This window comes from Pleuronectes platessa, chromosome 1 (genome assembly GCF_947347685.1).
Source record: "Pleuronectes platessa chromosome 1, fPlePla1.1, whole genome shotgun sequence".
In the NCBI taxonomy this organism is placed as follows: domain Eukaryota; kingdom Metazoa; phylum Chordata; class Actinopteri; order Pleuronectiformes; family Pleuronectidae; genus Pleuronectes; species Pleuronectes platessa.
This window is the reverse complement of record NC_070626.1, coordinates 9409072-9427149: the sequence shown is the minus strand read 5'-3', so window position 1 is coordinate 9427149 and position 18078 is coordinate 9409072. Positions and strand designations below refer to the sequence as shown.

The 18078-nt window shown below is 40.7% G+C and overlaps 1 protein-coding gene across 2 annotated transcripts in view; it reads right to left on the bottom strand.

Moving 5' to 3' along the window:
• Positions 1 to 18078, bottom strand: part of LOC128445905 (carbohydrate sulfotransferase 8) — a 172547-nt gene that overhangs the window by 68938 nt on the left and 85531 nt on the right. The window contains exon 1 of one of the 2 annotated variants that reach the window (XM_053428813.1): positions 17364 to 17511. The exons of the other annotated variant lie outside the window; for it this stretch is intronic. The gene's annotated coding sequence lies outside the window, so the exon portion shown is untranslated. Of the gene's footprint in view, positions 1 to 17363; positions 17512 to 18078 lie in introns of those variants that run through there. 2 annotated transcript variants of the gene reach the window in all.

The following is an 18078-nucleotide window of genomic DNA, read 5'->3' as shown; positions in this document are numbered from 1 at the left end:
CTCAAGGTACCATTCAGGACAATCCCTGCAGACTCCTTTTTTGTCTCTTTCTTCACAACTTTCTAATTAAGGTACCACCCATGCCCTAAGGACTTCTATCAGCCTCCATCTTTCTGCCCTTCCTCACAGCAATCAGCCACGGGGCCTCAAAGAGGACTGCCCCTTGTCCCTTGGTCCCAAGCTGCCTCAACCCTGAGTGTACAACTGGACCAAAATCAATGTGAGAACAGTGAGGAGGCATGAGGTGAGACAAAATAGTTGAAGATTCAATTTCATTTGTATAATTGTTGATTCTGGTCCATGCAGGTGATGAAAACAAAGAGTAGACTAAATACAATCAGTTAAACAATAAACAAATTTGCACCTGCCATTGTTTTAGCACAGATTTAATGTCATTATCCTGTTTAGTCTCCACAGTCTGTATTGCTACTTCATAATAAATTGCTGCTGATTTAATTAATTATACAGCGGTATTAAATAAAACATTAGGGAAAGGATATTTTATTGAATTAAGTTTCCACCTTGGCAATTAATCTACATTTAATATGGCCTGGCCTGTTTAAATTATTAAAATCACTAGTGGTGGCTGCAGTAACCTCTTACACATACATATCTGTCCCTGAGAAATTATGCAGATGACTATAGATGTTTCAATAATTCATTTCTTCTATTCTTATCTTTGAATTAGAACTATCACAAAGTTTTGGCGAGGGTATTCCGGGTAAGCTCTCAGCAACAACAAGAACAGCCGAAGGGTAAAAACTATATTAGGATTGCTTGCAGGCAAAACTCCGTCATCTTATATTAAAATAACAGTGCCGGAGAACCTTGGCTGCTGTTCTCATTAGAGCTCATTAGCTTCTTTTAACAACCTGCTGTATGTGTTATAAGCATCATGTGTAAATTCTGTTATCCTAAGGTCAAATGTCAATGTCAGAAAAAAAGTTTAGCACAACCTACTGGTAGTTTGTCACGACTTTTTCTGCATGTGATTCGGGGCAGTGGTGATTACACAACACTGTGAAATGATCAAAAACAAACAAACAAATATTGAAATGTTAACTCCTGAGAAGAGAGTCGTTTTTTAAATTATGTTTGATTTACTTTCCCCAACTCCATTCAAACTACATGATACTGTATTTTAGGGATTTTATTTTTGATGGAAATTGCAATGAGAATAACTGACATTGACTAACCAGGCTATTCCACTGTAAATAATGGTATGGCAGCAATTGCTGGCAGATTTAATCATCTATTTAATTGGTAATGAGGTAAAGCAGACCATCTATCTCTTATAATTACACCCAATTAATGGGGTTTGTCTTGAATATTTGATTTTATAGATAAAGGAATTGTAGTAATGGATTTCCTGTGTTATATAAACGTATCGGGGCTGGCTCAAATACGATTTGCAAATACTTATTAATGATTGCTCTGAACTGGAGGGGGAGGCAGCAGATATGGGAATGGCAATTCTGATGGTGTCAGATAAACTGTCGATCACAGAGCAGGGGACTAAATTGAAATGGAACCTATATGCAGTGGCGGCTGGTGACATTTTTTTTGGGGGGGGCGCACTGGGGCGGCGCGGTTTAAATAGCCCACCGCAATGAGAAAAAAAAACTGAGGTTTTGATTAGAATATTAAAAAAAAAATAGCTTTATTTCAATAACATACAGTGCTCAACACTAGTATCTTTTTATCGACATCTGATCGTGTTCCGTGAATAGCTACAATAGAGTTTTCATTCGCCATACTCTCAGATTAAAACAAGTATCTGCTAAGTGCTAACTATGCTGCACCTGTAGATATGTGATGTGAGGGAATCACAAAAGGTCTCTGATTGGACAGTCCTGTCAGCATGATATATAAGAAACCCTTTCATTGGCTGTGGGCGCAAGGTACGTGCGCCCATGGCTCGAACTGTCATCCGCCAATGAGAACTGTCCTTGCTCAAATGTTCCTGCCCCTTTTTTTGGCTTCCATAGACTTCCACTTGCCCGGCGCCCACAGGGAGGAGTGGCTTCTCTCTCAGTGACGTTATCGTATGTTATCATTCAACGAATGGCAATATATTATATTTGGTCACATTTAAGTGGTTTTTGACAGGGGCTTACGGTCTCCGGCACACATTTAACGCTTTAAAACAGTACATTTCTTATTAAATTATTTGATATATAATGTTTTTTGACATGTCATTTTATTTATTTTTTTTTTTCATCTCAAAATTGTAGGGTGGGCGGCGCCCCAGCGCCCTGTATTGACGCACCGTCACTGCCTATATGGCAGAATAGTATCCAGTAATCTTATTCTGAGACATTTGAATAAAAGTGATGATCAAATTGCAAATGCTATGGTGCACAGCAGATTCCCACCTGTAGACACTGGAAATTAGCATCATAGCCTGGAGTGATATATTCAGTCGTAACAGAAGGATCATGCTCTAAAATTACAGATATCCGAAAATCCATGTGTTTTGTTATGCTGAATAGTGATGTGATATCCTGGTTTAACAAGGTAAGGGCAGCCAGCCTGAAGCTGCCATTGATCGTTCTCTGACACAATTACTCTTTCACAAAATATTGACTGACAATCAAATTGCTGCTTCTAGTGTTGCTAAAGAATAACAAAGATCAACCCCACCAATCTGAGAACAGACAATTTAACCCGTTCTTATTCCCATTGTTTAAAAGGGACACGCGCACAACGCACACACATAGACACACACACACACACACACACACACACACACACACACAAACACACATACACAAATTCAGTGTATCGCTACTAACTCATTTGAACTTATTCTGTTATGTCTCTCAGGCACTGGAGACAGTGCAAAGTTAATTAATCCAGGCAAACTCAGTTGCAGTTTATCCTCAACACAATTAGTCTGGCACAGTGAAATTGGCTGAGGGAGCATAAAGGGTTCATGTAATGAACTTTCAAATGTGATGAAGTCGTGGTGCTTGATACACACAGACACACAAGAACTTTGTTGACTGCATAATTGCGGTATTCAGGACTACGCACCTCAATTTTTCCAAGAGTTAACTTCTGATAGTATATTTTAATCTTAGTCATAGAAAGATTTTCTTTGGGTATTTCTAAATCTTTGCCCAGGAATTTTGTTCTCATAACCTAACCATTCAACACCACATCATCCATTAGTTCATGAGTTTCATTCAAAGACAACAAATTAGCCCAGTTTTGGTATTCAGTACCTGGCAAACTGCCATTTGCTTTGTGTCTCACTATGACAGTTTGCCAGGTTTGAGGGACACAACATGGAAATCAACTAATCCTGTTACTTATATTTCTTAATTAGTGTGTAATCATGTGAACATAAGAATGATTGTGTTTTTGTAAACTTGGAATTTGCCTTTGACATCTACTATGGGAACAACTCCTATTAAGCTGCCGTCATGCACTGCCATGGTTTTCTCGCAGCCGAGAACAAACAATACAAACACTGGCTCTAAAGAGGATCTTTCAAGTTTTTAAATCACCTGAAGGCCACCAGAGCTTCTCTCTCTCCGTAAGGAGAGGGGGAACTGACTGGTATCAGTTGGATCTTCAGCCTCACTGCTAAATGTCACAACATCGCACACATTCAAAAATATAAAAATTACATACGTGGCCAGCCGCGACTGAAAGAGTGTTAAAGACAGACACTATTTAAAGTAAATAGTTTATTCCTGATCTACGCAAATAGGTCAATAACTAGGCCATTACCTTAGTATATACATTATGAGTGTAAGTGTTCATATTTTGCCTATTTACATGTTCAGAATTTAACTTTGTGGGTCAACTAGAATGGTGTAATATTAAAAAAACTCATGTTGGTCTCAAACCACACAGTGCTGCAGTGGCTCTGTCCAACCTAAGTTTAAAATGCTGTGTATTAACTGGGTCAATCATAGACTGTATAAAGATAGACTATGGGTTTAAAATCTCCTGGATATGAGCACTGCACTCTCATGCATGTGGAGTTTGCGCAGTAAATAGAGATCGGGGATGAAGCAAGGCTTCCACGTGCATCAGAGTGATTAGAACTACCTAAAATGACAGAAACCATCTTTATGAAAGTTTATCTAACTTTTGAGTTTGGTAAATGATGTGTATTTTTTTATTTATTTTTTTATCAAGTAGTAGAAAGTAGTTTTATGCCCTTTTTACTTTATTAATGATGATGTGTGACACCATGTCCGCCTACACTCAAGCTGGTAAGGCAATAGGCACATTCTCAGGTTCACACTGTAGCTTCTGGTAATGTTGTTTCCAGTGCTGCACATTTTTGGTCTGCGAATCACATCCCTCACTGTATACTGTAACCGGGGAGAAGCCTAACAATTCAGCTGGGAAGGGTGGAAGTGCAGCTCATTATGTGATTGTTACCAGGCTCGAGATCAGTCAGCGAAAATAATTAGGTGTTATATTACCGCGTGTCATATCTTGTGAGAGACTAATCCCATCCAGTTGAGGACGATTGCACTCACTTTCTGCAAGCCGAGTTAATAAACATGATTTTTTATTCTTTTGCTGCTTTTAGAATTTAAGCTGCACGGTGACTGAATGGACCACAAGCACTCGAGCAGGACGCCTGGCCAATTACCTCAAATCATAGTCAGCTGGTTTTCGACCTCCTTTACCAGGACTCAAAACTCTCCTTCCTGCCTCTGAACATGACCTTTTCAACGCTTCCATCTAATGTCATGCTCATTAAAATATAAATTGGTTTATGATTACTACCTTGAAACTTTGCGACTGTTCCATCTGATAATGATTTGGCCAGAGGCAGAGAAGATGAAACGGCAGCGTAGTTTGTCCTTAGCATGTAAACATTACAGTCACACTGTCACTGCTACTGCTGATACAGCACTATGGATGTGAGACTTTAGTTTTTTATGAATTCATAGTTGTACTTACTCTGCGCATAATAAAATCATAAACAAAATCAAGCATCTCTCTCCTAATCTTGATTGTAGCTGTTTAAAGCATCTAGACGGTTTTTGCACCTTAAAGGGGACATATTATGCCCATTTTATCACAGTTGATATGGTTCCTTGGGGTCTTAATGAAATGTCTGTAACAACATAGTTTGGTCAAAATACCACAAGGATCATTTAAAACAGCACCTTTTTACCCTGTCTAAAACAGCCCTCCTCAGATTGACCTGTTTTGAGTGCCCCGCCCCCCTCACCCCCGGTGAGCCAGGCTGCGAGAGCCCAAGCTCCCCAGCGCAGCCCCTCAGTGGGAGCAGTGGGAGCAGTGGGAGCCTGAGTTGGTGCAGCAGCAGCATCCTTCCACACTGTTGAGTCAAAAGTGGAATATTCATAATATGTCCCCTTTAAACAGCTTGAAAAAATACTTTTACTTAAACTTAAAGTATAGGGAGAATGGCACGTCTGTCCTTGACACCTTGAACTGCACTGTGTAGGTCTGGTGTACCATGCTGGAACATTACGACCTGCTTTACGGTAAACGTCACACTCCAACAACCAGAGCCTGATGTTACAGGGTGGCCTGTCCCGTTAGGCACGTAAGCCAATGTGTGACGATATACCAGACATGTCCCAACTATTGGGTTGGAAACCGAACTAGATTGAAAATCTGAGCGTATTTCACCTGAGAGCTAAAAACGGCTAAGGGATGCAAGACAGATGCAGACCCATTGTTTATTGGAATTACATCATAACTTTTTTTTTTGCTTTGTTTTGAGCTGTTCTGCTTGACGTTGTGCTCCCACTAGTTCAGAAGAAGCAAGATGAGGTTTAGCCTCATCTTGCCTCATCTTGCTTATGCAATTTGATGCATATCATTCTCGGACATCGATAACTGCATCGGCTACTTGCTGAGTTAGCTTGCCGGCTGTTCTACTCCTGACTTGAGTGCAGTGAATATACAAACGTTTATGGCATAAAAAAACCATCAGTCGTCATGGTTCTTTGGCTGATGAGGTTTCCTGTGTCTTGTTCGCCAACAAATGCTTGTGTGTATCACTGTGTGCATGTTGAGGCTCAGGCCGCAATTCGTATTTACGAGGTTAAATTACACATCACACCGGTAGGGGGAGCCCAAGTATGGCCGAGAGCGAATCATGGATCTTTAATACAAATGCCTCCAGAAACACCAGGGCCAGATACAATGTTAAGCTAAAACTTAAAGCAGCCAGTCCCTGCTCATGTCTTTAAGCTTAAGAAAAATACTTAACGTTATATTTTTCTTCTCTGTGTCTCGTTATTGCAGGCAGCCTTATCTGTAACTACTGACACTGCTCGGTGCTCACGTAATCACAGTCTTGACGTTTGAATTCAACACATGGTTGCACTTTTAAGCAGTAGGCTGTGTGATAAACTCTACATAAAGCTCATTAGCCCATGCATTGCATTGTGATGTTGTCATATTTGATGCTGCACTGCATTTTTTTTTATGCTGTTAAAACTTCAAAGGATTTCCTCATCTGCAATGCAATAAATTCTACTGCTGCAGAATGACAAGACTGTTATTTAAAGTTATGTTCACAAAAGAAAAGCATGAAACACAAGGTTTGGAGGTGAATTCACAAGTTTATTTCCCTTAGTGGAGCCCTCTCTGTTCTATAGAGGCCATAAAGCTTCCACGAAGGGACACATAAAACCAGGGATTAGCTGTCACTTTCACACCAGTGAATGTCTGTCGGATGTGTCAGGATGCTAAAGGAAATATATTGCTATCAGCACTGTTAAGTAAGCACAACAAATCCAGTTTTCCATTGGTGATTCGCTTTTCATAGGAATGATAAAGAGTGATTTTAAATACTGTGCTTCTGCTCTGATGTCGAACACATGGAACCACAGCTAAAGATCAGAGGGCAGACAGTCTGAGCCTCTGATCCTCCACCGCGTGCACCAGCAGCGAACACGTGATGCCGAAGTGTTGATCCTTGTCACTGGAGGAGGATCCAGTTATATTAAAGTCTGATTGATTTCAATATCCTGCCACACACAGAGCTTGACATTTATAGTGAATTACAAAAGTAGGACTTTAATTAATTCAAATACGCGCTCAGCTTAATAATTCTCTCTTCCATCTTCAACACATCGAATTTTAATCGACTATGACTCATTGGAAATGTAAAATGGATGTTTGCTTCAAATAAGCCTTCTTATAGAGAACAATACATCTACCTTATGTACTTTAATTTAACTGCCAGGCCTCTAATGTCTTAGTTTTACTATGTAAGAAACTTGTGTGATTATACATTAGATGCATGTAACACACAAGGCTTGGCAAAACCTATATATAAAATGGTTTAATAAAAAAAAAAGATGGAAATCATTCTGTTCTATTGCAATTACTGGGAGATAGTATATATTCTGAATAATTTAAAATTAATTAAAATGAATGCACTGTTAACACATGTTAAGAACGCAAACTTAAAATAGACATACACTGTTATGACACCACATTAACATGAAAATCCAATCTAGATTTTCTGTCTGGATAAGGCACGTATTGACACCTCGGTAAGGCAAGGTGTCACAGAGCCGGAAGTGATTGGATTAGCAGATCACATCCGGTGAATTTTGGCAAAATAGACAAGTACAGTTAATTTAAATTAGCAGATCTAACACAATTGTTGGTGGATGTCTATGATGCAAATTAATTGAATGAGATTTTCATGTTATGCTAATTTCTGAATACACAAGTTAATAAAGGTCAAAGGTTATAGACTGTAAATACGGATGGATGATGTGTTCCCACTTCCTTTCCCTGTAAGGCAATGAAGCTGATATATCGTGGTTAGGGGTGTCGCCATTTTGCGCTTTCGATGTCATTTGGAGCAAGGGCCTCGGCAGTAATTCATCGGTGTACAGCCGGAGGATTCAGGACTTGTCGACACACACACTTGACCAATCGCACGTCAGTCTCATATTTATAGCAGCAAATCAAAACCAATCTTACTGGTTGACATACATTCAAGTTGAACGTAGGATAGGAGCCACCTAAACATGTGCCATCTGCTAACATGCGGAAATGGGACTGTGACCTATACTAAAGCTAGCCACCAGGGGGCGATAAAAAAATTCAGCTTCACCTTTTTAAGAGATGACATGTTGCCCATCTTTACACACAATGGTTAATAATACCTGTGGCTTTTACTGGGCAGATGCCAGCAGTAAAAATCAGAGGACTCTGTCAGGATTGTAATCTTACTCTGCAAAGGGAGTAAGACCAGCGTATGCATGTTTTTTAGCTCGTCTGTGGATAAATAACAGAGGAAAAACACTGCAGACAAATAAAATAAATAAGTAACCCATGGTCTGTAGCCTTCCACAGATAAAGATTAGGCTTTCGCACATCCAAGGTTGGTACTTGCTCTGTCGTCACAGCGGTGACACCCAGTGAAACCTTGAGATCTATTCTGGCCTTGAATCAACCCTTTGTTGATACGAGGGAATAAGACAGCATCACCTCAGGATGACTGATCTACCCGGTCTTCCTGTGCGTCACTGCACTTTACATAGATCCTAATTAAGCCACTAGTTTCTCTACAGGACCCTGTCACCATTGTGCGCTGTGGGTCTGACGTCTATGGTTTTGACAACACACCTATTCAGATTCAAAATAATCAGATTTTATTGGAAATAAAACCAGTATAATGCAGGTCATGTGGAGATTTGCAGCTGGAGTTAATCTTCGACATGGCTCACGGAGAATATTATCGGGTTTTGTCTCGGGACACACTGCATGAATGTCCTCATTAATAAAGCATAATGTGAGCCGCTCTGACAGCTTTTGCAGCAGACAAAATAAGCATGTAAAAATGAAAGTAACTATAAAAGGAAAATCAGTTCAAGTGAGCAGTCATCATATAATCTGTGCTTTCAGTTTGGGCCAGGAAGGTAGTGTGTCTTCCTGGCTTGAATTTTTAAACCAGCATCTAAGAAAAATTTTCAAACAGACTGGCAGGCTGCACTTCACAAGAGGCAGTATGGAGAAATAATGAGATAAACAGATACAAAACCGACTCGATACCTAGGAGTTGGCAGTAATACACAAGATTCAATTTTCAAAACAGGGTCGGAAAAGATGTATTTACTTTATAGGCAGCAAATCAGTCGGCATAATTAAATGTTGGCGTGCTGTAAGTGTCCAGAGGTGCAAAAAGGTCCAGCACACCATGAGGATGTTCGGCGAAATTAATTGAGTTATATTAAACAAGCAGTGCTGGACTACAAAGAGAGATTCAGCAGAAATATGTCTACAGCGGACAAACAAGAATGGATTTCACAGCCGTGTGGTGGAATTAATGACATTGCTTGTGTTTTCCTCTTTTTTTTCATTTTCCTGTTTGAAATGCCCGTCGTAAAATAAACACCGCTCCTGGCTGCGGCTCATAAACCTCCTTTACGTTGACAGCGGGCCTTTCTGACACAAATGCCCAATCAAAGCAGCAGTGGGTCAATGCAGAGATGTTCCAGGAGTGTGAGTTATAGCCCAGTTCACAGCGTTATTTTAATGGGGCTCCAAGCAGTGGTTGTAAAAACCTTTGTTGACTCTGCAGGCCCCATTCATGTGTATCTCCTGGTTGATTCAAGTCTTATATAAGCTCTGTGTCATGGGGGCTATCTGTGGAGCATAGAGTCCCAACTCAGGGGACTTTTTAAATAGTGAAGCTGGATAATGAGGTTGAGGTCTACTACTTGTGGCAGTGAGACAAACGTCCTGGCATCATTGCTGCTGTGGTGGCATTGAACCAATGGTGCGTATCATGGCTTACATGCATATGTGCTGTATTTCCACATGTGAGGGTCGTGGATTGAACTCTGGCAGAAAATATGACATGATTTTCAGAATACCTTCAAGCGTCCCAAGGGCGGCTGGAATGAGGCACATTACAAAACTGTTCTGGCATTTTGCTGCGAAGAAAAAGGCACATCATTTGGAGTTTGATGAATCCACTCCCTCTCCCAGCACTCCTCTCACACCCACCGACATGCTGCGATGAATTACACTTGACACTCATCCCCGCGTAATTTCTCTCCAGATGGCACCCTGCCCAACATTTTGGAAGTTAACAAATAAGAAAAAAACGGACACGGAATTTTTTACTCCTGAGCAGAATTGAAAAAGAGTGGGTAGCAATACAGGAGCGGAGTTTGTGTAATTAGTTTTCCCTGACCCCCGAAACAACAGGTTATTATGCTCGAGGCAGTTGCACACACGCTGCCTCCTCGCGATTTACAACTTAATCGCAGGCCAGGCCTCAAAGCCCTTGTTCAGGAAAGAAAAAAGGCCTTCGGTATTCATGGACAGTCGCTCCAACATCTTCATCATGAGGTAATGTGCTTCATGTTTATTCCACCCAGTGCTAAACCCTGTTTGATAATAAATTTATCACCGTCATGTTCTCGCACTGCTCCTTTCAGAGGCCTCATTTTATCATCGTAAAAGCAGCAGGGAATCGGTTTGCAGGTTTACAGGGAACATGGATAGCCTTTTCTTTTTTTGGATGCACATACCTTCAAACATGACCCACAACTCATTGAAAAAACACCAAAACACGCACAAACATGGACGCTCCCTATTGCACGTTTCCCACAGACTTTAAAAAGCAAAAGCTGCCTTCATTTTCTCATCCACAGAAAACATCTCCCGGCACTGACGGCTGGTTCATCACAGGAATGAAATCTTTCTTTTTTTCCGGTGCATCACTGTTCTTGCTCATAAAAGACTTTGTTACAGAACAAAAGGCTCCTCATTCCTGCTTATTGAGGATCTTTCATCAAGACACCGCTGCATTACAGTGGGACAGGGTACGCAGGCATGTGGACTGGAGAGGCATGTCAATCCACTCAATAGATGTTACAGTAATAGACTGGTAAATGAGAGAGGGTGGGGTGGAGGGATGGGCTCCTGAGTTATTCGACATGCAAATTAAATAAGAAGTAATAGCTGCTGACACTTAATTCACAAGGGATCACAATCTGCAATTCCATGATGGTAATAGAACCAATATCTGAACATACACCACTATTAGTCTGGAGATGAAACTATAATTTGATGTGATTTCCCTCATGGTCCTCCCACTTTCATCTCTCACAGAAGAAAATAAATGGGATCCACTGATATGGGTTCTGTGTGCGGTGGCATGGCTGCATGTTCTGTATTCAGCTGCAGTTGTTGATCTGCAAAATCTCCTGGTCAAAGCTTATTAAGCTGCATTAAGAAAATCTCATAGTATCAGTAAATGTGTCTTATAGATTCTTTGTGTTGATGCATTTGGATGATTTTGGTACATTTTGGTACATTATCATTTTTATCATGATCATCAAATTGAATTCAATGCTGAAAAGCATGCACTGGCAGTGATATAAAGGATTTAAATTTGAAAACAGAACCAGAACATATGTATTTACAAACCAGTGTGTGATCAGTCGGTAGCATTGAGACTTGTTGAACGTGTAAGTTTGTGAAACTTACATTTATGGTAAGACTCAACCTGATACCAAATGCATCAGGTCAACATAGAAACCTATGCAGACGTACCAAATTGAAAATATTCATATGTTTACAAATGATACGCCTGTGAATTATGAACTACCACAGAAAATGAATCCCAGTAATCTAACCATGCTCAAAATGTCTTTCCTGTCTTTGGTGTTCAAAACATTCACTGTCAGTTCGGGTCCATAACTCCAGGGTGTGATACCCTAGCAACAAAACAGATCTATTTCATTTAGCATGTTTTCCCGAGTCACTGTTATTCCACAACAAACACTTACCCCTGTTCTCTCTGTGCGAATGTAAGATTTATCCTGCACAACGCACCCTGTTTTGAAGTTTTTCAGTGTTTGCATTATGCATAAAAACAGGCATAAATACATGATTTCTAACAGTTGCCAGACTATATTTTTTGCATTACAACATTTCAATCATCTACGTCCAGTTGTGTCAATCATTTACCATTACACCAAGCTTTTTTAAAAGTTTTTCTTTCTTCTGGTGTGATAAGAGTTTTTGGATATGTATAATGTCTGAAAAGTTAAAAGGTGCAGCAAAGGGAGCCTCCTCCCTTCCACAGAAAACACTGCTCTTGGTGCTACTTCAAAACACCTGTGATGTCATGTGACATGGCAATGCCCCACATTTGCATTCTACACACCTAGTGGATAGTCTGGCACGCCCACTAACAAAGTAGCAGCAAAGCTATGGAGGAAAATGTTCTTCGGTTGATAAACTTTTTAGAACATGTGTACCATTAGCTACTTGGTTGAGTACTACCTCGGTTTTTGTGCCATCACGTCTTTGAAAAACAGTTTTTCACTGAAGTGCAATGACTAGTGGGACATCTTGGGTCGGGAAGGGTCCACCCGGTGGAGCCTCCGTTGCTCTGGGGTGGAAGGGCACATTTGGAGATGCCTTTGAATTACGACAGTTTACTCGTGCCACTGTGACACAATCGTCTACAAATGAAGCTAACGGAGGATGCGGTCCCTAAATTGAGACCCACCCCCTAAAGAGGTGGAGATGGCTAACATTTCCTACAAGTGTGGAAGCGGTTGACCAATCACATGCCAAGCTGGCCGAACAGAGCAGACTGCGCTTTAACGAGAGGGGGGCCTCAGGAGCTGCAGCAATGGATAGTATTAGGAAAGTGACGCTGCTGATTATGAGAGCATGTAAACCTTTTTCAGTAATAGACAAATATAAAATGATTAACCTGAATATGAGAATGATATGTCTCCTTGAAGCCAAAATAAGGTAGTGTGAGTCATGAAAGAAATGCCCCCTGTACAAATGAGTCGAGTCTGGAACTGGACCACAACTACACCACAATATTAAAGATGAGGATGTTTCAGACATGTGGAGTTTCCCAGCCTGTCTCTGCAATACACAAGTACATCTAAAACGTATTACCCAATGTCCAGTGTCAGTTTGTATAGAAATCACAATTTTGCAAAAGCCCTGTCTATTGTGCACGGGTCCAGGTGGACATGTGAACATAGGAGAGTCTCTGTCACCATAGACACTCCCTCACCGCTGACGGGTTTGCAGAGGAGACATTCGGAGCTCAGAGGGCTACGGGCGGATGTTTGCACAGCATATTAGGAATGAATGATTCATGGCGTAATAAAACAAACATTTTTTATTACGAAAGCATGCAGTTATTACAATTCAGGACACTTGTCTTTTCTAACAGTGTGAGTAGTAAATCAGAAAAAAAAATCAAGTAGTAAATCAGCAGACAAACTGTAATAATAATGACAAATTAATATTTGTCGACAAAATCAGCTACATTTGTTTCCACCTTGACAAGAAAATCAAAATCTGGACAAACAGCAGAGGAGACTGGATGTATCTGAGGGACAGATGAGAGGACACTGAGCTTCAGCCTGAGACACTGGTCAGAAGTGTCAGTGAGAGATGTTATAATGTAGGAGCCACCACATAGCAGTGATAGGTCAGGGGCTCTCAATCTATCTCAGCTAAAGACCCTATACATCTAGAAGAAAGCAAATATTCTGGGGACCCCCTCATGAACGTCCCTTGGAATAACATCCCCTCTCTTTAGTAACTTAGTTGAAAAATATATAAACAAAAGATATTTCATAGAAAGATATTAGACGTGTTCAAATATTTTCACCATGTCAACACTGAACACTATCGTGATGCTTTTAATGGATGAATATGTCAGACATGTCAGCATTAGATCTGATACCTGGCCAATGTAGTTGCCTATGTGCATAAACAGACCATATATGGCATTTATATATGTATAAAGGGACATATAACATTATGTATTCCTTAAGCTGAGTGAATGTTATCAAGTCAAACTAACATCTTGTGGTCCATCGTGCAGGGAAAGCAGATTATAGCTAAAGCATATGAGCTACGAATGGTCAAAGATTTTCCAGCACCCTATAAGACTGACTCTTTACTCCCCCTCTCTATAACACAGGATTTCCCCTGGGGGCTTCCTGCAGCAGTTTACCATGGAGCATTTCTTTGCTCATGTTTTTTCAAGTCATCACTTGTGAGCTCTCACTCAAACAACATCATATTGCTGTGAAGATAAAGTTAGAAACACAAGGATAAAAGGCAGCACAAGCTATTTAAAGCCTGTCTCCAAGAGCATCTGAAACCTTGGGTCACTAGATAAAGTGTTGTTGCGTACAATAACACTGGATGATACAGTGCAAGGGCACTGTGGTGTCAGTGCAACTTGTGCAATGTACAGGGCTGCCCAGGATAATATAACTTCCATTGAAGTAAATGGAGCATAATCGAAACAGCCGTTCCGACAGCTCAAGATCATCTGGAAAAACATTTCTCCTCAAGTTTTAAATCTGCAAATCCATCCATTTGTGCGGCACTTGATTAAGTGATTGAGAAAATGATTTCCTCACACAATTAATGGTAGAGGGACTGTGATGTGATTGAATAAATCATAAACACAATTTGTAAATGCATGTTTTCCAATTTGTAAAAATGTATTTGAAAATGAAGGCTAAACCTTTGACAGCTTACCTACTGAGAAACTCCTCTATTCCAATGATTAAAAGATAAATGCATACAATAAATATTAAACGCGCTGCATCATAAATCATCAGTGAGAAAGTATTTTCTAAGCCTGAATAAGGGCAGCCTGATCAATGTATTCAAAGCAGCATTGTATGACTCCACCTCAGGACTGCTGCATATGTAACTAGCTGTGAATCCCCAGGCTCATATGTGATAATTGAGAAGGAAAAATAACTCTTTCTTGTTAGTTGTGGATGACTTGATTAATGACCAACCTTTCTGGTATGCCTCTCCCATGATGCATGTCAACCAGCATGTGTTGCTTGGATATAGTAGGCGCATGCTAAACAGATATTTACATTAGCATACTAACACGCTCTATTACTGTGTGCATGCTCCTCTGCGTGCGGACAGTCAAACATAGTGAGGCAGGACATGCCTTTTGCTGAATCCTGGAGATCAGGACAATGAATTGCATTCCGCGCGTGGCACATTGACAAACTCACTTCTCGCCATTAATCAGCAGCAGAGGGAAATGTTGTGAGTGACAGGCTAATTTAGTGAGAGGAACAGCTTTTCTCCCAGTGAATAGGGCTTTGCTAACGTGGGGTAATTAAAGGTGGGCACTGCGGGGTGCTAGGGAGGAGACTGTATCCGTGGTTTGTGCAGAAGGAACAGTTCTGATCGCTTTCTGTTTTTGTGGTAGAGAGACAAAAGAGAGGGAGGGGAGACTCTCCAAAGAAGCTGGACGTGCACTAGTTGGACGTGGTTCAGGGCGGCCATTCTGGCGAGCTACAAGCATGCCAACACTGGAATTGTTTTACTAGGAAGAGATGATTACTGTTATGATTGCCTACATAAAAGCTGATTGTACTGTGTGATTATCTCACTCAGAATCTCATCCTGCTCTAACTGCAGCAGAGCCGAGATGGCATTAGGCATCAGCCTGAGTGTCAGTTTTAAAATGTCTTCTACACGATCCCTCCCCTTCTGAATATTTATTTTTCTGTGGGCAATTCTTCTTTCCTATTAGCATCTCATCTGGGCTTACACATTGAATTTTCTCACTTTACATTTGTGTGCCAAGCAGTACTTCTGCTTGAATAGCAGAATAATCCAATCAGAGTGGAGCGCCTCAGACTCGAGACATCTGACCTCAATGGAGGACGGGATCTTGTCAAAGAGCCTCTTATTTCAGATAATAATTTCCCTGCTTTGTTCGAAATCCTCATTTCAGCTGTGCGACAACCTAATACGTTATTATTTTGTCAACAATATATGTGAGACATCGGGATGCTATCATTTAGTATTCATTGAAAGAGGGGCCTTTGATAATATTAAATAAATATCAGTAGGAGAATGATTGCAAGCTGTGTGTTTGCATCTGCATGTGGTGAATGTAGATTTGATCAAAATAAGAAACAAAACAGTATAGTTTTACAATTATAATGCATTTGTATTGACTCATCTGTAGTTATTATAAATACCCTTGATATCATTCTATAAATACATTGTTTTGATAGATGTTTTAGGACCAATCAATTATTAATAGGCCTTTTAATAGGTGGAGACTTTTGCAATGATAGACCTTCAGCGGCATGGTGTTGCAGTGGTTAATGCTCAAGGACTTCTGTTTGTGTGAATGTGTGAACATTTGTTTCTGTATGTTGACGCTACAATAGGTTGGCAACATGTCCAGGGTCTAAGCTGCCTCAATGTCAGCTGTGATTGGCTAGAGCCCCCTAAAAATCCTCAAAGGATAACCAGTTTGGATTATGGATGGATGGATGTATTATCTTAATGACAGGATACCAGTCCCAGTTTTGATTTGGCCATATTTAAGTAAGTGAAACTGTACAATGGAATGGACAGCTTCGTTAACCACGGCAAGAATAACAGCAGAAAAACAGCTCAAGGACTTCAATAGCATTAAAATACAGAAACTGTTCATTATCAATTCATTTTCCCATGTTCAGCAAATTAACATAACGAGTCCATCACTCAGTCCAAAGAGACCAAATTAAAGACTAATGCTCAGCAGAAAAATAGTTACCCCAGCCCATGCAAAAAGTAAAATTTAAAGTATGACTATACACACGTAGACGCACACACATATACACACACACAAGTGGCGAGCAAAAGGGCACAGGACGATCAAGAGGACCAAATTACCATCTTCCACTCATTCAAAAACAGTTACAAGGTCAGTAGCAGGAAGTCCAGGTCCAAGTCCAGAGCTATCACTATTAACAGTAATATCACGGCTGGACATAGTGCTGCCCGTATTGGATCATGTAACAACTAGAGGCTCTGAGATTTAATCTCATGGAGCCCTCTGCCTTGAAAAGGAGTTTGGCTCCCTTGACAGACTAGCCAGCAGCTGTCTACTTTGTTTGGCTTGCTTGTCTTCCACAGTCCTCTGCTGTGAGACCAATCATCTAACCTGTCGACAGAGGAGCTGTGTGTTGTGCCCTCCTACACCACTCCGACAACCTTTCTATTTCCAAGAGCACCAAGTCTCACCCTTTTTTCAAATGGCAACATTTCTACAGAAAAGCACAGACTTTTTTAAATACCATTACATGTAATCAAACGCAACGTAACAATTGGCTGACTGTGACATGACACTGAGTCTGGAGGAAGAGGGCAGTAGACCTCAGAAGTCTCCTTAAACATAACCTAACCTTCACAATATGATGTCGTTCCTCTTGAAACAGGATGTTAGGGTATAGTGTACAATGCTGGAGCACCTACCAAAATAGTGCAATAATGAAATTAACTAATTAACCAATTAAATAAACTAGTGAAGTACCTATTTTAAACATTTATGTTCTGAATAGGCTGTTTACCTGGTCAGTCATGCTGATGGTTCTTTATTTTCTGAAAGCGTGAGAGTGCCCTGCAGGAATTAAACCGAGGCAAATAGATACCGACTGCTGGATTCTGGACCCAGAACCCAGAAGCTGCACCACAGCTGCTGCACAAAGAGCTGTTCAACCGTTTATTTAAAGTCCAGTGAAGATCGACTAGGTGCTGAGAACCTCCTCAAAATGGTAATGATAGCCATATCCTATTGGTTCAAGTGAGCTGTCAATCTAAACTTGATCCAATCGGAGCTGGCATGGGCTGTCCACAGCCTGCAATAGCCAACGAGTCACCTTGTTGTTGGAAAGAGCCTGCCCCTCTTCTAACGTGTAAAGGCTGAGCCAATTGCAACCGGTTGTTCTGATGACTGGCGTATCGTTTAGCCAATGCCGTGCGTCAGTGTTTCGTCCCCGGCGTGACTGCTACATGTTGCTAAAATATATGAAATATGTTTATTGGTATAAATTTAAACCATATGACCAGTTTTGAATGTAAAATTATCCTTTTTAGCCTGGTTGGTTACCATGGTTACAAAGGGTTCTTTGGAGTCTCCAAATGGCCTTTGTGGAAAACGCCTAGACATGTGCTTAGGAAAAAATCTGTCAAATATAAATTTTCTGTGGTATTGTTATCAAATTTGAACTTGGGCTAGTCAAGGCTTCATTGTGTTTTCGTGGGGGGGGGGGGGGGGGGTCAGAA